At 33.8% G+C, this 6,501-nt stretch overlaps 1 long non-coding RNA gene across 1 annotated transcript; it reads right to left on the bottom strand.

Moving 5' to 3' along the window:
* Positions 1-367: 367 nt before the first annotated feature.
* On the bottom strand, positions 368-6,501 carry LOC142174948 (uncharacterized). Its single transcript, XR_012704102.1, has 3 exons — positions 6,301-6,501; positions 5,827-5,890; positions 368-628 (listed from the first exon to the last, which is right to left on the bottom strand). It is a non-coding gene; the product is annotated as an uncharacterized LOC142174948 (long non-coding RNA).

Genomic DNA, 6,501 nt, shown 5'->3' with positions numbered 1-6,501 from the left:
ACTGGTCGGCTATTTGTATAAAGATCCTTTTTTGTTCTTTTTGATTGGGTGACATGAATCAAGCCCAAGTAGTTGCCTGATTTTAGACCACTGAATTGATTTCCCAATCCAGTGTCTGGGCCTCTAAGAAAACTTCAGTAGCCTTTCGTGGGAAAAGGTTTTACTAAACATCAAAGTATAGGGATTTTTTCCTTCCTATACCATATATGAAACTTTATTACTAAATATGTGTATAGTATCTAAATTACCCGCCTAGTCCATATTTTTCCTACAATTTCTGTACCATTCGTTTATTAGAAATTATTAGGGCAGAATCTTCCCTTAAAAACGCGCTAAAAATCAAGAAAGAATCTTGGGATAGATTGATTCTACATTAAATTCAAGTTTTGAAACGGAAAGGAGATTTCGCATCTGCGTAATTTACTCTTAAAATACAATTCGAATTTTTTTTAAAAAAAAATACGACCAGCTTCAACAAACTACAAACAGCTTCAACAAACTGAATTCAAATTGTAGAATTCAAATCTTCGAGATTCAACAACTCAACATTGCAATATTCTGTTCTTCGTCGTTTTCAGAAAATAAATTGGCGATCATAAATCTGTTCTTCATCTTTTTTTCTCTCAATCTAGAAATCCAAAAAACGAAAAAATTTAGAATAATACATCAGCAACAACACGCAATCATGTCCAAAATCGCAATCATGCTACAATTGAATGGGAATTGGGATAACTATGGCAGATTTAGAGATTTTGAAGTTGATGACATTGTGGTAGATGAGAATGCAAGCTACAGTATTCTGATTTCTACAATTGCAGAACAACTATCGATTGATACTTCAGAAAAAATTGTAGAAATCAAATACATGGTGAACGACAATTGTCCCCCAATGGAGATTAGGAATGATATGGGGGTTCGTGTGTATATGGAGACCAAAAAGGAGAATAAAAACTTAGGTTCATATCCGTTATGTATAAGTGTACGAGATTTCAATATGGAATTGACAATCACCAACGATAACACAAGTGTAGGTTTGTATAGTTCGAAATTGCATAGAATTATGGTTTTACAGTATTATCTTCAAAATTACTACATTTACCTACAATTAAACTACAAATCAGTTTAATGATAAAATAAAGCAATGTTGTTTTCAAAATTATCTACAAAGTTACTACATTTATAAAACAACATAAACTACAATTATTATTAGAAATTGTTGATTTCAAAATGTTGTTTTCAAATAAAACTACAATCTATGTTTAGAACAAAATCTAGTCAAATAAAATCTAGTCAAACTATAATCTATGTACAAAGCAGTATTGTTTGCACAAATTTCTACAAATTGCAACAGTTATAGTAGAATTTAACTATAATGTCTGACATCCTAAAAATGGATGACTACATAATTTTCACTATATCTACAAATTATCTATAAAGATTCTACAAAATTATAATGACATTGTTTATCTTTATTTTGATGAAGGTTCATCTGGATCCCTAAAGTTACTTGATATGTCATCCTCTCCAGCTATAGAGGAATATCAAAGTGAAATAATAATAGAATCTACGCAAACTGCTATTGAAGAAGGACAAGCGTATCAGGACAAGCAAACTGTAGCTGCTGCAATGAAGCACTTTTTTGTGATGCACAAGTTCCAGTTCAGAGTTAAAAGATCTAGTCGTAGAAGGTATGGAGATATTTGTGGAGAAAAGATCATTAAAAGCAGTGCTTTACTCAAGATATGTGTAATGTAAACATTGTAGATAAATTGTAGTTAAATTGTAGTTTATGTTACTTTATGTTAAAACAGTCCGTTTGTTACATCTACATTTATAATTTGTATTAAATATTGTATTTTTTTGTAGCTACTGGCTTGTATGCGTTGGTGAAAACTGTAAATGGCACTTTAAGGCAACGTCAATTAATGATTGCGCAATGTTCAAGATAAGGAGTTTCAACCGACAACACACATGCTCCTTAATGGACGAAACATTCATACAGCGCAAACGTACTGCAACTTTGGGTAGAACCTAGATTTTTTAAAAATTGGGGATTTGGACCTCGATTTGAGGTCTGATTTCAAAATAAATTATATATTTGGGTTCGTGGGAGAATGGGTAATCGGGTTTTAGTTCGAACCTTGGGTTTTGACCATGCGGGCCCGGGGGCGATTTTTGACTTTTTGGGCAAAAATTTGGGAAATTCATTTTCATGTATTCAAATTGATTCATTTAGCGTTTATTGATGTAGTTAAGTAACTTATGACTAGATACGAGCAAATTGGCGGTAGAATCAAGGGGTAAAGCTATAATTGAAACTTGAGTTGTGTTCGTGGCATCAAGGTAAGTATTCGGTCTAACCTTAGCTTGAGGGATTAAGAGTGGTGTCCTATTTGCTATTTGTTTTTGTTGAGTACGACGTATAGGCATGGTGAAAAGTATCTATACGTTGGTGTCGAACATGACCGTGAGTCTTAAATTGTAATTTATTGTGTTCTTAAATGATACTACGGATGCTTTAATTGATGATTCTCGGTATTGAGCAAGGATTAAGATTGTTTTCATGAAAATTACTTATGATAGAGTGTTGGTGTTAGCTGAGATGGTTAGATGTTGGGTTAAGATTGGTTATAGTTGTTTCCCCCTTGTCGGGACGTATTTACTTTTATTGTCGAATCCCTTGCCGGGATAGTATAGTTATTTGTTGATCCCTTGCCGGGACTCTTGATATGGTTGTTGTTAAAGGTATATAAATATATGGATCGGGTTGCACGCCGCAACAATACTATATATGTATCGGGTTGCACGCCGCAACAATGTGTTATATTGGATCGGGTTGCGCGCCACAACAATTTTATATTGGATCGAGTTGCACACCGCAATAATGTTATATTGAATCGGGTTGCACGCCACAACAGTGATATAAATTGATCGGGTTGCACGCCGCAACAGTGTCAAATGATAGGGATACATTAGAGAATCTCTCATTATGATACTTCTTCTTTTTTTCTCAAACTAAGTGTTTCTTCTCTTGTGCCCCTTACCGTATCTATGAGATCCAAACAACCTTTCTTATTTAACCATTAAGTCTTCAAAATATATAATTTGCTCATCTCTAAAACCTATAATCCCTTTTTTTGGACAAAACTATAATCCCTTTTCTGGACAAAACTAGCTTTTAAAGTTCTCCAAACCTAATAGTCTTTCCATTGTAATCAAGGGTAGCATGGTAAGAAGATAATTAATCCATAGCCATCTGTACGTTAGAGTCAACCATATCAAGTACAACTTGGTTAGCTAGGGTTTCCTTCTCTTAACTTGATCTTAAAGGTTTTAAACACATGTATAACTACTATAAATTTTCCACAGCTGTGGCAACCCGAAAAGGATCGCTTAATATCTGATAGCATTCTTGATTTTTAAATCTTCGCTTCATATTAAAATCCATACTAAAAGATATTCTTATCTCGATTTTCTTATGTGAGTTTTTGCACGCCTATCATGTACATATTTTCAATATTTCTGGTAAGTGCAACTGCTATAAAATAGGTTTAAGTCTTCAATCTTCATATATGTAGTTATTACCTTGTTTAAACAATGGACGAACCTTTCAACACGCCTCTAAACTTAAGATGTTACTTGCGTATCCAGCTGAGAAAGTTTGGTGTTATATGTAAGTATACCCAACGTCTAAATCAATTTCTTAAATGATCTAGCAGGCAAGTTCACGTCACAAACTGTCAAAGAAGGAAGTGATTCATAAACACTTTAGTGAAATTATTCTCAATTTAGTTGTGTTGCTCTTGTTGGCATCTCTAAGAGTATAGTAGCATTTCATGTATTTGTCATGTTCTCTAGTCTTAAAGTTGCATGTTCCATATACCTCTTCATGAAATATCTTATAGCTCATAACGTGGTAAGTGTTCTACTAAAACCTTTAAGAATCCTTTGAACTATCAGAAATAGTAAACTTAGTAGTTTCAACTTTAGAAACTTTATTAAGAAATTTGTTTTGTTCCCCGTAATCTTCTAGGTACATGAGGACTTTAGAGCCCCTATTATGTTGCTCATTCTTCTCATGTTTATCTATTATATCCATAGAGATCTTTTTTTTTTCTTTTTTATGGAGGTAAGTATATTTTATGATAGCACTCCTCTATTGCTGTAGTGGTGGACTAGTATAAATTTCCGAAATAGACTCTATTACGCATCTTACCAGAAAGCACCTCATATGGCACAATGAACCTTTCACTGGTCTTGTATACTACTTATGTAGCATTTCTTTGCTCGGAGATGGTTGCATGTCTATTGGCGAAATTTGACATCTTTGAAGTTTGAACCTCTAGCCAAATTCTATTATAGGGTAATTGGTCCGAGCCATACACGAATAGGATAAGTAATGATAGATTCAGTTATCTGACCCTAATCACCACACACGTACGGAGGAATAAGAAAGAAAGACAAGAAAAATCCTATCACGCCCTCGCAGAATCACGATTATGGGAATGGCCGGCTGCATAACCATAATTGGGATTCTACTACCGACGTGTGCTCCATTAGTCACAAGAATAACCTAGTACTCTGATACCAACTTTGTCACGACCCAATTTAGGAGGCGCTTAGGAGCAAGTGCTCCCAAGTAAGCCTCATCGGAAATTTTACAAAAAATCGGACAGAGTTTCCCCTATTTTTGGACCATCCCAAAAATTTTCCTATCTCAAATCAACAACCAAACATCCTAATATCATACCAAACAATTGACAACTTGTCAATTAACCAATACAGGTCTCCACCATAACTAAACCACCAACTAACCACTGGAAATACTAATTTATCTCCAACTTTGATAAATGAGAACGATACTCAACATAAGACTATAATAACAAAAGAATACTCATGACACTAAATAATGACTATGGAGCGACTCTAAGAGTTCAATGAAAAGACCATAACAATAAATAAAATCTCTGCCCACGCGAACAAGTGCGAGGCTCACCGAGAAATATCAACTTGTGCGCTCTAATTAACAAAATCCTCGCCTGCGTGAACTGTTGTCTCTGTAAAAAAATTAGCGGAGAATGAGTCGCTAGCTCAGTGAGTAATAACACTTAACCACAACCGTTTTTATTGGGGACAAGTCAGAAAACATGCTAATATCTCAAACAAAAGATAACATAAAAATGCCCTTTCAGAAACAATAATAAATTTTCAGTCTCATCATGTTCTTCTTGTAGTATAATACAAATAATAATTTAGTAATAAGCTCGGTAACCACTGTACAATATCAATATTCACATTGGGAGGTTTCAATGAACGGATCATGTAATCGGTATAACTGTGGACTTCTTCGCAAGAAGTCAAATATAACGGTAGTCCCTACTCGAGGAAAATCGGTAACGGTATACTAGTTCTACCTTCCCACTAGCGAGGGCTATAACGGTAATCTGTAATTACAAGGTGCACCAGGTCTAACGAACCCGCCATTAGCTACGGGATCCTTCAATGTCTACTCCCATTTATACTTGTCTCTGTAATCCGTATATACTCATAGAAAATATTTTAAACCAATATAGGGCATTTAGGTTCTTATCAAATCATATAATTTCTTTTCGATAACAGTAAATTCAAGTAATGGTAAAACAGATATAGTGACAACGAAAATATTTAAAACACGGTAATATTCTCAAATAACTATTTCGGTATCATACCGAGTAAAAGACTTGTCTCACATGCAACTCAAAATAATCGGTAACATATTCATATTAAAAATCATGTGTAAATCATGCAAGTTATGAAAACACAAATTGCAGTAAGATTACTACTCACAGTACTTGTGCCGAAATACCAAATGCTTCACCTCGAGCAATTCGTACAAATTCCTCCAATCAATCTATAATTACATAATATCGATCTCATGTTAATTTCCTTATTTAGGCTAATCTATAGCTATTTTAGAAAACTCAATCATCGGGATTCATGTTTGAATCTTAATTTGTGGATTTATATTTACCCATGCTATGAGTAATTTAAATTAGTCCAAAAATCTTGTAAATAAAAAGGTATTTATATTTAATCATAGAACTAGTCCATAATTCTATCAATTTCAAACTATTTAATATAATTTATTCCTCTAGAAGTAGACCTATCATTGCTTAAACCAAACCCTTATAGCCTTGTTATCTCCATAGTAATTATATATTTCTTTTTATATACAAGAAAGTTGATATTGAATTCCTTTGTACGACATGAAATTGCATAAATATAGTGAAATAATTCAACAGATGAGGAGAAGAAATTAACCTCTTGAGTCAAAGGAGAGCTTTAATATATTCAATTTCAATTCTCAATTCTTCTTAAGGCCTTTACCCAAAGCTTTCTTCTTCTTCTTCTTCTTCTTTTCTCTTTTCCCTTTTTCCTTTCTCCGTTCGTTTCTCTTTTTTTTTTTTTGCTTGCGTTTTGCTTTCTGCGGCTTTTGCTTCAGAAAGCTTTTGAAAGCTTTGT

This window comes from Nicotiana tabacum, chromosome 20 (assembly GCF_000715075.1).
Source record: "Nicotiana tabacum cultivar K326 chromosome 20, ASM71507v2, whole genome shotgun sequence".
NCBI lineage: Eukaryota > Viridiplantae > Streptophyta > Magnoliopsida > Solanales > Solanaceae > Nicotiana > Nicotiana tabacum.
The sequence above is the reverse complement of the archived record's forward strand: the minus strand, read 5'-3'. Positions and strand labels throughout refer to the sequence as shown.